Below are 15,200 nucleotides of genomic sequence, written 5' to 3' on the forward strand. Positions count from 1 at the left end.
GCTGAATCAATAAAGGAGGAAAGGTCAGTTTCAAAATTATTATTCCTATCATCCAAGTGAGCACGGATGGAGGAGTCTTGAAATTCTTTTTCTTGAAGTAAATGAAATCCCCGTAAGGATTTTGAAAGATTGGATAAATCATCAAGAAGTGACTTGAAATTATCTTGTCGACATGATGAAAGAGAAGAGGGCAGAATAGGAATGAAAGTAAAAACTTTCTTATATAATTGAAGAATGTTTTAAAGTCGATGCAAATGTATAGACCACTTATGTTCATGAGCAGCAGAATAAGTTAAAGGATATTTGCGCAATAGACGTATTGAATGCATTAGGCGATTTAAAAACCGATAATTTTGAGTTAAAATTTCCAGATCTTTAGGAACCTTAGGAGTATAATTATTGCCAACAGTAGGAGAAGGTAGAGTAGCGTTGGCGGATTTAAGGATTCGTGATTGAAGATATTCGCACATCTGATTGATATGCCAGGAGGAAAAAGTTGATGGTGAAACATCACATAAAGCATCAGCTTTATCAGCAAATTCCGTCCATTGAGTATCAGTTACAGAATCAAATTTGAAAACGTGACGCATTTGGCGCTTAAGTTGACGAGCGCGAGCCAATTTGGTAGAGGCAAAAAGTAAAGACATATCATAATATGTAATGACAGGGTTGTGATCAGATGTGCAGATGTCTTGAGCATTAAAAATACAAGCAGTAAGAGCAAATCCTTTGAGAAGAGGGCAGGACCATACATAATCAACACGAGTAATGTGGTCATTGCGATGAAAAGGTACCTAAAGAGTCGGAAAGATTAATGGGTGTAAAATCTTCATAACCGTGAGAAAGGAGATGAAAAAGTAATCGGTGTATATGTTTTGAAGCAATTTGGGGTTGATTAAAATAAATAGGATAATATTTATCTAAATGCATATTAAAATCGCCACAAACAGCATGATAAAAACCAGCCTGTTTAGTAAGGATAAGTTGTTGAATAAGCAAATCAATAGTGTCAGTGCGCAAAACACTTTCAGCAGGGGGAGGAATATAAATAACAAATATACGCAATTTAACATTGCCTTTGAAGTATAAATCAACAGAAAGCAGTCGTGAAGAATAGGATTTAAAATCTTGGACATGTGAAGCAAGAGAATTTTCTATAAAAAGGGAAACACCACCAGAAGAAAGAATTTGTTTAGAAGTATCCAAATTCGAGGAAAACACAGTATAATTAGAAAGACGTTTGGATAAAAACTTCATTTGTTTGGGGTGGAGATGAGTATCAACGATACCACCAAAGGAAATATGTTTTAAGGAAAAAAAAGAGGAAATTTCTTCCAATTTAGTCTGACCATACATTTTAAGGCCATTAACATTGAAGGAGGAAATATTAAATGAGTTAGGGATAGGAGAAGTGTTACTTAGAAGAAGAAAATAAAGATTCATGTGAAAAAATTTCAGTAACATTATCAGGGTTGGGAGGGTTTCGTACAAAGGTATCATAATTAAAATTATTGTCCGACATTAAAACACAATGATAAAAACAGTCGGGGAGTTAAAATTTGAAGAAGAAAATTAAACAGAAGAAGCTGAATCAGCTTGTTCCAGGGGAGCACCACCAATGGAGCTAATGAATTGTTTGATATGACCAGTGAGTTGGTCCAATTTACTTTCAATAACGACTCTACTATTTTTGAGATCGTTAATTTCTTCTTGCGTGGAGGAGATAGGGGTAAAAGAAGGAGCATTTGGGGAAAGGTGAGAAGGAGGGGCGACGTGTTAGGAACAAGAATAGTAGGAGGCGGAGGTCACGTTAAAATACTTCTGGGGGTAAAGGAGATTTAGCGGAAGGCTGAATAATAAGCGGAACATGGGATACAGGAGCATCTTCTTGCATGAGATCCAAGTCAGGTTCATTAGGTGTAGAAAGCGGATCAAGGCCAAGGTGTGATTCAATACGAGTCATCCTTTGGTCAGCAAGTTCAAGAGCGGAAATGCGTTTGTGAAAATTAGCGACTTCGCATTGCAATTCACGTAAGAGATTTAAAATATTATTAGCATCATCAGAAGATAATGCAGAATTAGGAGTTTGTCGGGGCAAGGGACGTGCGGTAGAACGAGAAGAGGAAGAAAAAGAGACCGATCATTCTTTACTATTATGCCGAGCACGTTGGGAGGTATTGGGATTGTGTATGTTATGATTATTAACATTATTATTGCGGTCATAAGAACTGTTATTAGCACGTCCGGAATCATGAGTAGATCGATCTTTGGATTTTGAGCGAGATCGGGAGCGAGAACGTGTATTAGCAGCATTAGAGTTGGAGCGGCGAGGTTGATTGACATTAAATCGTTCTTTGAGTTTTGCTACAGGGTCGCGAGTGCGACTTCTACCTCTGGTTGATTTTAGTGGGCAAAAATTAGGAGCGCAACCTAATTTGCCACATCTGTGACAAAGTTTATTGGTATTATCTGGGGAGAACCAGAAAAGCACTTTGCCTTGGAAGCTGACAGTCTGTTCCATAGCAGCATCCATGGTTTCTTGGGAGTTGAAGGTGACGTAAGCCCATCTTTTGGGTTTGTAAGAATTTAAAGAAAGTGGAACATTGACAGCCTTAGCGCCAAGGTCACGGGTAAGAGGAGCCAAGTTGATATCCTTAACATTGGGGGGAAGTTGAGTGAGGGTGGCAACGTATTGACGGCACGCAGCCTTTTGATCCACAGTATAGAAACACAGAGTAATTCTGAGGCAGGTGGAGAAACAGTACACGGCCCATTGGTCGGTAAAATGAGCAATTGAATCGGCGTGATTATACACAATGCGGGCTTGCTGGACTTTGGCATTAGGCCTGGAGAAGAGGCGGCAAGACGTGATATTACCAAATTTTTTAAAATAAGCCATGAGGTTGTCTTTTTTAATGAAGAAAGGGATATTGGTAACTTGGATAGCCCGGAGATCTTCATTAGATCGGAGTTGGCGAGGGTCATGTGCATGAAAGATTAAGTCAGGGAATTCAGGATGAGTGGAACCAACGCACAAATCGCGTGCTTCAGCGGTATGGAAGTGGATAACGAGGCGTTTGGCTTCACCAGAGCCAGTCGTACGTGCTTTTCCAGTAAACGGACTCGTAAGTTTCTAAAAAAAGGTTATTAACAGCCTCAATAAGGGCTTTGTTGGTAGGGAATTTCTTAAGAGATTCAGGGGCAGCATTCGGCGCAGCCGCAGCCTGAAAATCATCTCTGGTTATGGCGAGGGTCACCACTGGATCTGGAGTTTGATCGTTATCTGGAGCACCATTGGTATCCAAATTGGGTGACGCGTTAGGGGGTTGTTGCAAGTCTTTATTCGAAGGTGCATGCATGGACGCGTCCACATTTCCAGAAGACGCGACGTGACTGGGCGCAGTTGGCGCAGCAGATTTTTTCGGGGAGGAGGTCAAAGTATTTTCGCCAAAGATATTTTGTTGAGGAGAAGAGGAAGGTCCATCTACTCCAACGTCAGCCGTCTGGTCATCGGCAACATAGTCTTCTTCCATAGAATTTTCGGTAATCGTACGATTACGTTTCTGCTGGACAGTATTTTCACCATCGGAGCTTGAGTTATCAGAGTTATTATTATTTTTTCGTTCTTGACGGGAAGCTTTCCTACTGTTAGGGTTATGACTTTCACGGCCTCTCTTGGCATAGTTACCAGACATAGTAGAGGGCTTTGAATTGGGAATATATAAAATATAAAATTTTATTAGTAACTTGTATTATTTTTTTAAAAATAATAAAAAAATTATTTTCATCGGAAATTTTCGTTTTTGAAAAATTCAGGAAAGAGTTCACTACTACTACTAGTCAAAAACCAGGCAAACGTGGCATAGTAGCCTTTATCTTTATTAAATTTATTCGAACTTTACAATTTACAAAAAAATAAAAAGAAAATATAAAAATAAAACTAACTAAAAACAAAGCTATATAGTCTCCTAAGAAAAAATAAAGTAAAAAATTAATCTAAAAAAAGAAAAATCGCATTACACTAAATTTCCCCAGATCTTCCCCCTTGATATATTCCAACCAAAGTAGAAGCAACTATGCTAACAAAATAACGAATAGTGCGCCCACTATAGAAATCGACACTCCATCCTGCAAAAGCTGTTATTAAGTAGCACCGTTAGACGACCCATAAAACCCGAAAAGTGATTAAACTAAGGCAAACCATATTTCATCGAGTTCTTCAACCAATCGGTACCGGAGTCACGTGAATCGTGTAGGGTCGGAGGTGGTAAAGATGAGTAAGGTATGTACGTTGACAATGGCAAATTAGAAGGCTTCGGAGTAGTTTTCAACTTATAAGTAATATTCATCGCGTTTTCCCATCTATTTTTCTCATAAGAACGCGGATTCCAAATTCGTTTTCTGAATTTTTGGACAAAATTATTATGAATAGCAGCGATAACCTTAATCGCAGAGATTCTTGGAATAGACAAATCGACTAAGATGTCAATAAAAAGTGTAGGTAAACAACCACGGACAAGGGCGTATGAGGACCAATTTGTAGAAGAAAAGGACCAGCATGAAAGAGAAGTGAGTTTAGCAATAAAGGGAGTAGGATCAATATTAGCCAATTTTCCAGCTTCCTGAATTTTAGAAATCAAATGATTTTGATAAGATTGGAGAATTTGTTGCATAGGTAGACGACGTTTTTTGCACATAAAAAGGTGCATCAGGTCCTTCCATGCGATCGATACAAGAACGGCAAGTTAATTCGTCCATGTATAAGTCTGGTCGATCCGCTTAAGCTTTTCCAATGTGGGTAAGTCGTCCAAGAAAAGTTTGAATTTAAAGGTTAAGTGTCTTGAAGCATCTTTTCGAGTAAAAAGATGCATCATGAGAAGGCTTGAAATTCAAAGTAAACCAAGTAAGTTCCCAGTCGACAATATATTCTATATTAGATAATAATAAAGAAATAAAGTGAAATCGCGTTAAATTTAACAAATCACGCATTAACTGCGTTTGATAATACTGTTTAAGAAGGTGTTGTGAATTAGATTCACAAACGACGTCATTGTCGTAAGTCAAGACGAAATCATGGGCAGAAGCAAGGTCCATTCCAGAAATCAAAATACTGGATGATGCGGTATGGGCAGTATTGGCCAGGGAGTCAGCAAAATCGTTCAAATAATTGCCAGAATGAGCTTTAACTTTAACAGGAAGAACTGTCAAATTCTTGGTAAGGATTGTTCGTTCAATAATGGCCCAAAGCTCAAAATTACTAGTCAAAAACCAATATATCGGGTAGCAGACATGTATCAGATATGTACCCGATATGTGTAGTATTAATGCAGAAAATCGGGTACCCGATATGTGTAAGATATGTGTAAATATATATATCGTCTACATATCATATACATATCATATACATATCGGTACCCGATATGTATATGATATATATATTTACATATATCTTACACATATCGGGTACCCGATTTTCTGCATTAATACTACACATATCGGGTACATATCTGATACATATCTGCTACCCGATATATTGGTTTTTGACCAGTACTGATGATCGTACTTTCTCCCCCGTTGGGCTCTGCCCATTTTTTCCCATGAAGTTATGGATGAAAAATATGAGGATTTTTTGCCTTGAGTGATAGTAAAAGGACTTTTCGATGTTATATGAAGTTATTACCGAGGTCTTTAGTTTCGCCCGAACTCCTTACAGCTTATATTGAGTTAGGACCGTTATCATGAGTCTTGGAGTTACCAATATTACTGTAAGATGGCAGTTCCATACGAACGTTCCTCTGGGCTTTCTGAAAGGTTGAAAAGTAGTGCGTCTTGGTTCCTACGCCTTTAAAGTCTAACTGGCCGAGTGGTTCGCAGGCCGGACCGGTATTTCTTGGAAGGAGCTCCTGACTAACGTATTTCTTGTTAGTTGATGTTGTTAACTGGGGAGTTAGTCTTCTAAAATAAGGAGACGGAGTTGAGGTGTATGTTTGGTGAATTTTACTCAGGTTTTTCTCATTGCACTTCGAGTTTTCCTGAGGTTTATGTCTTTATTTTTTGCTTTTTGTTTTTACTTGGTCGCTTTTTCGGTGTAACCTTATTTTCTTTGGGGGTGGGGGGATACTGGAAAATTTGATCGTCATGGTGGCTTGGTGTTACAATTTTAAAATCGATCATCATTGGGGTGATAAGGGGGTGACAGGTTGGGTACCGCAGTTTTTGTAGTATGCCGATCATGGTGGTCACATGTTGGACTTTCATTGGATTGACTTATCTAGGTAGATCTTAGGTCGATGGATCGTTCGCAATGAGGTGGGTGTCCTCCGTTTGGGATCATTCGCAATGAGGTGGGTGTCCCCTCGGGGATTGCACGACACTAAAAAGTTCCCCATCGGCTGGACTGCACGACACTAAAAAGTTTCTGGAGGTCTTTGTGAAATAGGTTTGTTATCCATAGTATGTAGTCAAATAGGGGAAATTGAATTTTATGTATTTCTGATAGTGCTAATGGTAGCTCGGAGGTTCTTTACCGATTCTAGGAGTGGGTACGGCGCTGGATGGGTTACGTATAGCATAGTCGACTTTACTCATTTTGAGATATATTTGGGGGGAGTAGCCGTAGTTATTTAATATAGAGAGGGTGGGGTTTATAATCTTAGCTTTTCTTATTTGTAATTATTGGAAGATTATTTGTTCTTTGTTTTTCTATTAGTTCTGCACTTGTTGCGGTGCTTTTTAGATTACTTTGTTTTCTCTAAAGTCACTTCGGCATTAATTAATAAAATTCAAGCTCAAGCTATGTTTACCTTGGTTTTTGACCAGTAGTGACCAGTAGTAACTCTCTCCTGAATTTTTCAAAAACGAAAATTTCCGACGAAAATAATTTTTATTATTTTTAAAAAAAATAATACAAGCTACTAATAAAATTTTATATTTTATATATTCCCAACTCAAAGCCCTCTACTATGTTTGGTAACTATGCCAAGAGAGGCCGTGGAAGTCATAACCCTAACAGTAGGAAAGCTTCCCGTCAAGAACGAAAAAATAATAATAACTCTGATAACTCAAGCTCCGATAGTGATAACACTGTCCAGCAGAAACGTAATCGTACGATTACCGAAAATTCTATGGATGAAGACTACGTTGCCGATGACCAGACGGCTGACGTTGGAGTAGATGGACATTCCTCTTCTCCTCAACAAAATATCTCTGGCGAAAATACTTTGACCTCCTTCCCGAACAAATCTGCTGCGCCAACTGCGCCCAGTCACGTCACGTCTTCTGGAAATGTGGATGCGTCCATACATGCACCTTCAAACAAAGACTTACAACAACCCCCTAACGCGTCGCCAAATTTGGATACCAACGGTGCTCCAGATGACGATCAAACTCCTGATCCAGTGGTGACCCTCGCCATAACCAGAGATGATTTTCAGGCTGCGGCTGCGCCGAATGCTGCCCCTGAATCTCTTAAGAAATTCCCTACCAACAAAGCCCTTATTGAGGCTGTTAATAACCTTTTTTAGAAACTTACGAGTCGTTTACTGGAAAAGCACGTATGACTGGCTCTGGCGAAGCCAAACGCCTCGTTATCCACTTCCATACCGCTGAAGCACGCGATTTGTGCATTGGTTCCACTCATCCTGAGTTCCCTGACTTAATCTTTCATGCACATGACCCTCACCAACTCCGATCCAATGAAGATCTCCAGGCTATCCAAGTTACCGATATCCCTTTCTTCATTAAAAAAGACAACCTCATGGCTTATTTTAAAAAATTTGGTAATATCACGTCTTGCCGCCTTTTCTCCAGGCCTAATGCCAAAGTTCAGCAAGCCCGCATTGTGTATGATCACGCCGATTCGATTGCTCGTTTTACCGACCAATGGGCTGTGTATTGTTTCTCCACCTGCCTCAGAATTACTCCATGTTCTTATACTGTGGATCAAAAGGCTGCGCGCCGTCAATACGTTGCCACCCTCACCCAACTTCCCCCCAATGTTAAGGATATCAATTTGGCTCCCCTTACTCGTAGCCTTGGCGCTAAAGCTGTCAATGTACCGCTTTCTCTAAACTCTTACAAGCCCAAAAGATGGGCTTATGTCACTTTCAATTCCCAAGAAACCATGGATGCTGCTATGGAACAAACTGTCAGCTTCCAAGGAAAGGTACTTTTCTGGTTCTCCCCAGATAATACCAATAAACTTTGTCACAGATAATACCAATAAACTTTGTAACAGATGTGGCAAATTAGGTTGCGCTCCAAATTTTTGCCCACTAAAACAAACCAGAGGTAGAAGTCACACTTGCGACCCTGTAGCAAAACTCAAAGAACGATTTAATATCAATCAACCTCGCCGCTCCAATTCTAATGCTGCTAATACACGTTCTTGCTCCCGATCTCACTCAAAATCCAAAGATCGATCTACTCATGATTCCGGTCGTGCTAATAACAGTTCCCACGACCGCAATAATAATGTTAATAATCATAACATACACAATCCCAATACCTCTCAACGTGCCCGGCATAATAGTAAAGAATGATCGGTCTCTTTTTCTTCCTTTTCTCGTTCTACCGCACGTCCCTTGCCCCGACAAACTCCTAATTCTGCATTATCTTCTGATGATGCTAATAATATTTTAAATCTCTTACGTGAATTGCAATGCGAAGTCGCTAATTTTCACAAACGCATTTCCACTCTTGAACTTGCTGACCAAAGAATGACTCGTATTGAATCACACCTTGGCCTCGATCCGCTTTTTACACCTAATGAACCTGACTTGGATCTCATGCAAGAAGATGCTCCTGTATCCCATGTTCCGCTTAATATTCAGCCTTCTGCTAAATCTCCCTTACCCCCCAGAAGTATTTTAACGCGACCTCCGCCTCCTACTATTCTTGTTCCTAACACGTCGCTTCCTCCTTCTCACCTTTCCCCAAATGCTCCTTCTTTTACTCCTATCTCCTCCACGCAAGAAGAAATTAACGATCTCAAAAATAGTAGAGTCGTTATTGAAAGTAAATTGGATCAACTCACTGGTCATATTAAACAATTCATTAGCTCCATTGGTGGTGCTTCCCTGGAACAAGCTGATTCAGCTTCTTCTGTTTAATTTTCTTCTTCAAATTTTAACTCCCCGACTGTTTTTATCATTGTGTTTTAATGTCGGACAATAATTTTAATTATGACAACTTTGTACGAAACCCTCCCAACCCTGATAATGTTACTGAAATTTTTTCACATGAATCCTTATTTTCTTCTTCTAGTAACACTTCTCCTATCCCCAACTCATTTAATATTTCCTCCTTTAATGTTAATGGCCTTAAAATGTATGGTCAGACTAAATTAGAAGAAATTTCCTCTTTTTTTTTCTTAAAACATATTTCCTTTGGTGGTATCATTGATACTCATCTCCACCCTAAACAAATGAAGTTTTTATCCAAACGTCTTTCTAATTATACTGTGTTTTTCTCGAATTTGGATACTTCTAAACAAATTCTTTCTTCTGGTGGTGTTTCCCTTTTTATAGAAAATTCTCTTGCTTCACATGTACAAGATTTTAAATCCTATTCTTCACGACTGCTTTCTGTAGATTTATATTTCAAAGGCAATGTTAAATTGCGTATATTTGTTATTTATATCCCTTCCCCTGCTGAAAGTGTTTTGCGCACTGACACTATTGATTTGCTTATTTAACAACTTATCCTTACTAAACAAGCTGGTTTTTATCATGCTGTTTGTGGCGATTTTAATATGCATTTAGATAAATATTATTCTATTTATTTTAATCAACCCCAAATTGCTTCGAAACATATACACCGATTACTCTTTCATCTCCTTTCTCATGGTTATGAAGATTTTACACCTATTAATCTTTCCGACTCTTTAGGTACCTTTCATCGCAATGACCACATTACTTGTGTTGATTATGTATGGTCCTGCCCTCTTCTTAAAGGATTTGCTCTTACTGCTTGTATTTTTAATGCTCAAGACATCTGCACATCTGATCATAACCCTGTCATCACATATTATGATATGTCTTTACTTTTTGCCTCTACCAAATTGGCTCGTGCTCGTCAACTTAAGCGCCAAACCTGTCGCGTCTTCAAATTTGATTCTGTAACTGACACTCAATGGACGGAATTCGCTGACAAAGCTGATGCTTTATGTGATGTTTCATCTTCAACCTTTTCCTCCTGGCATATCAACCAAATGTGCGAATATCTTCAATCACGAATCCTCAAAGCTGCCAACGTTACTTTACCCTCTTCTATTGTTGGCAACAACTATACTCCTAAAGTTCCTAAAGATCTGGAAATTTTAACACAACATTATCAGTTTTTAAATCGCCTAATGCATTCGATACGTCTTTTGCGCAAATATCCTTCAACTTATTCTGCTGCTCATGAACATAAGTGGTCTATACATTTGCATAGAATTCAAAATATTTTCCAATTATATAAGAAAGTTTTTACTTTCATCCCTATTTTGCCCTCTTCTCTTTCATTGTGTCGCCATGACAATTTCAAGTCACTTCTTGACGATTTATCCAATATTTCGAAATCCTTACGGGGATTTCACTTACTTCAAGAAAAAGAATTTCAAGACTCCTCTATTCGTGCTCATTTAGACGATAGAAATAATAATTTTGAGACTGACCTTTCCTCTTTTATCGATTCAGCGCTTTCTCGTACTCGTCGCCGCATCACTTTGGATCGTGTCTTCCTCGACCATCCTACTCAACCTCAGTTATTAACTGATCCCAAAGATGTAAATGATGCTGTTGTTAACCATTTCCAAAACTTTGTACCTATAAAGTCCACTCCTCCTGTATCCATCGATACATTACCTGATAGATGGTCTTCTGCCTACCAACCTATGGATGATGTGTCCTCCTCTATCTATGATTCTTTAATGAATCCCCCCACCCTTGACGAATGGTTATCCACCGTCTCTTCCACTCCTAACGGTAAAGCCTCTGGTCCTTCCATGATTACCTATGAAATGCTTAAACACCTTGGAACCCGTACCTCGGCTCTGCTCCTGATATTAATTCAAGCATGCCTCTCCAAAGCTGATATTCCTGACTTATGGCGACAAGCAATGGTTTTTCCCATCCCTAAACCTCACGAATGGAAATGTCAATTAAAAAATACTCGCCCTATCACCTTACTTGAAGTGATTAGGAAATCTCTTGTCAAACTTTTCTATAATCGCCTGTCTACTATTATGGCTTCACATGATGTTCTAAAAGGTGGTAACTTCGCTGGTCTTCCTGGTGGTTCTTGTCGCGACCCTATCATTACTCTGGAATCTATTATCCATGATGCTGATGTCAACAAAAACCCACTTTGGATTCTTTCCCAAGATATCTCTAAAGCTTTTGACTCGGTCGATCTGACAATGTTACGTTTTGCTTTAGAGCGTATACGTCTTCCAGCTTCCGCTGTTAAGTTTATCTTATCGCTTTTCATGAAACGCACTAATCGCGTTTTCACCGCTCATGGATCTACGCCTGCTTATAGGGTTCGCATTGGTATTGACCAAGGCGAAGTTATCTCTCCTCTTTTATGGGTTATTTATATTGATCCCTTACTTACTGTTTTGAAAAATGAAATGATGGACCCTTATGTTCTTTCTACACCGTCTTTAATTGATTCTTCAAGTCCTTCTCTTGATTTGAAGATTAATAATTTAGTATTTATGGATGACTCTACTCTTATTTCCTCGTCAAAAGCTGGCATGGAATTTATGTTATCCATTACTGAAGAATTTTATCAGATCAATAACACTTCTGCCAATCATAACAAATATGTGTTAATCACTAATTCGTTGCTTTTGACTTCGAATTCCACTTTACTCCCTATTACTTTTAACTTGGATTTATCCTCTTTAAATAGTGTTCCTTCTATTACTATTACCCCAATTTCCATGACAACTTCTTTTCGTTTTTTAGGTGTCTGGTTCAACATTAAAAGCTCCCGGGATTTTGTCAAAAAGCAACTCAAACGTGAATGCTGCTTATTCGCAGCGACTATTCGCCCCGCAAAGCTCTCTTCCAAACAAGTTGTGTATTTACATAATGCTATCCTTATACCGAAACTTGAATACCGGATGCAAGTTACTCACTTATCTGAATCTGACTGTCACCTAATAACGAGAAGTATACGATTTGTTGTAAAGCATAAAGCAAACTTTTCTCTTTCTTTACCCAATTCCATTTTATTTTTGTCTTATGCCTTGGGCTTGATTAATTTGTTTGCTCATCAACGACAATGTCATATTACTAATTTATTTTTAATGGCTAATTCTTCTTCTGTTTTTATTCAATCTCTTTTTATTTATAGATTGAGTTTAATTCAATATAATTTTTTGATTCCTATTTCTCCCCTTTTAATTAAAGATTGGTCTATATGGTCTTCTCTATTTTCTTTCAAGAAAGATTATATCGCATGCACTATTGCTCTCTTGTCTTCTACTCCTTTTCGTTTGCTTCATACTCAACTATCGAAGCTTCCGAATTTGTCCTTGTTAGATGGACGCGTTCCTTTATTTGAATGCATGACGCCTAAAGCCTTTAAAGCCTATTTTCCCATCCTGCGTAAACAACAACTGTTTTATTTATCTCAGCTTCGTTACTCCCCAAGGAACTCATTTAATTTCCTGGAAGGCTTACTATGACAATTTGGTATGACGATGTGGCCCTGGCCGTATCCCTTATTGGTACAAAGATATTCAACAAGCTACCACTATTCCTGACTCCAATAATCGTTTCCTGGATCAGTTTAATTTTACGCCTACGATTGACTCTTCCTTTTATGATTTGACTCCTTGTTTATCTTCTCCTCCTACTACAAAAAATTGGATTGTCACGTTGGACGATTATGGTTCTCCCATTTTTGGCAAACAACTTTTAGTCCAAGCTAGTCGTGGTACTTGTTCTATTGTTCACTGGATTTCTCCTGATTGTGAATCTTCACCTGGTGATCTCATCAGACTTTCTCCTTGCCCTGGTTGCGCTGCTCACATTCCTCTGCCTCCTTTCAAAAAACGGAATGCTGATTTAACCCTTTGTACACCTAAGGTCTCTCTACAACATTCGCTTATTCTGCCCACTACCAATGAGCGGATTAAACGTACTACTTCTGAAGTGACTTCCTCTTTTACTTGGGCTGATATAGAAGATGGTGTCCGTCTTTATTGTAGTAGATTGGAATTTGATTTTAATTCTTCTCCAGCAGATACCGTTGTAACTTCCGTTACTCCTGTTACTATTGAATCATCGGCTGCTGCTGTTTTTGCTAACTCCCCGTTGGTCATTTCTTCAGACTCGTGTTACATCTTTTTCACTGATGGGTCTCTTATTAATTTAGACACTCCCGATGTTTCTATGGGCTGGTCTTGGATGCAAATAGTCCCTGATGCAGGCTTTCCCAACTCCATCGCCACTTATGCTCACGGTCTTATTCGTGATAATCCTTCTTCTTCTCGTGCTGAAGCTGCTGCTATTTACGCTGTTTTAACTATCTTTCCTCGTGATTCTGAAGTCACTATTTATACTGACTCGCAAACTGCCATTGATGGCCTTCGAAGTTGTTTTTCCTCTATCTACTCAAATAGTCATTTGTACTATAAAACCACAAATTTTGAACTTTGGGCTATTATCGAGCGAACCATCCTCTCTAAAAATTTGACTGTCCTTCCCGTCAAAGTTAAAGCTCATTCTGGCAATTATTTAAACGATTTTGCTGATTCCTTGACCAATACTGCTCATACTGCGTCATCCAGTATTTTGATCTCTGGAATGGACCTGGCCTCTGCCCATGATTTTGTCTTAATTTATGACAATGATGTTGTCTGTGAATCTAATCCGTGACACCTTCTAAAACAATACTATCAAACGCAGTTAATGCGCGATTTGTTAAACTTAACGCGCTTTCACTTTATTTCTTTATTATCAACTAATATAGATTATATTGTTGACTGGGAACTTACTTGGTTCACTCTAAATTTCAAGCCCTCCCATGACGCGTCCTTTGCTCCTGAGCACGCTTCAAGACACCTTACCTTTAAATTCAAACTTTTCTTGGATGATTTGCCTACATTGGAAAAGCTTAAACGGACCCGACCAGACTTATACATGGACGAATTAACTTGCCGTTCTTGTATCGACTGCATGGAAGACCTGATGCACCTTTTTATGTGCAAAAAACGACGTCTGCCTATGCAACAAATTCTCCAATCTTATCAAAATCATTTGATTTCCAAACTTCTGGAAGCGAGTAATTTGGCTGATATTGATCCTACTCCATTTATAGCTAAACTTACTTCTCTTTCATGCTGGTCCTTTTCTTCTACAAACTGGTCCTCCTTCGCCTTTATCCGTGGTTGCTTACCCAAACTCTTCATCGACTTATTTGTTGATCTATCCATTCCAAGAACTTCTGCGATTAAAGTTATCGCTGCTATTCATAACAATTTTGTCCAGAAATTCAGAAGACGAATCTGGAATCCGCGTTCTTATGAGAAAAGTAAATGGGAAAACGCGATGAACATTACCTATAAGTTGAAAACTACTCCGAAGCCATCTAATCTGCCATTGTCGACGTACATACCTTACTCATCTTTACCACCTCCGACCCTACACGTTTCACGTGACTCCAGAACCGATTGGTTGAAGAACTCGATGAAATATGGTTTGCCTTGGTTTAATCACTTTTCGGGTTTTATGGGTCGTCTAACGGTGCTACTTAATAACAGCTTTTGCAGGATGGAGTGTTAATTTTTATAGTGGGCGCGCTATTCGTTATTTTGTTAGCATAGTTGCTTCTACTTTGGTTGGAATATATCAAGGGGGAAGATCTGGGGAAATTTAGTGTAATGCGATTTTTCTTTTTTAGATTAATTTTTTTTACTTTATTTTTTCTTGGGAGACTATATAGCTTTGTTTTTAGTTAGTTTTATTTTTATATATCTTTCTTTTTATTTTTGTAAATTGTAAAAGTTCGAATAATTTTAATAAAGATAAAGGCTACTATGCCACGTTTGCCTGGTTTTTGACCAGTGGCTGTATACTGTTTCTCCACCTGCCTCAGAATCACTCCATGTTTCTATACTGTAGATCAAAAGGCTGCGCGCCATCAATACGTCGCCACTCTCATTCAGCTTCCCCCTAATGTTAAGGATATCAACTTGGCTCCTC

The sequence above is a fragment of the Rhizophagus irregularis genome, chromosome 5 (genome assembly GCF_026210795.1).
Source record: "Rhizophagus irregularis chromosome 5, complete sequence".
Classification (NCBI taxonomy): Eukaryota; Fungi; Glomeromycota; class Glomeromycetes; order Glomerales; family Glomeraceae; genus Rhizophagus; species Rhizophagus irregularis.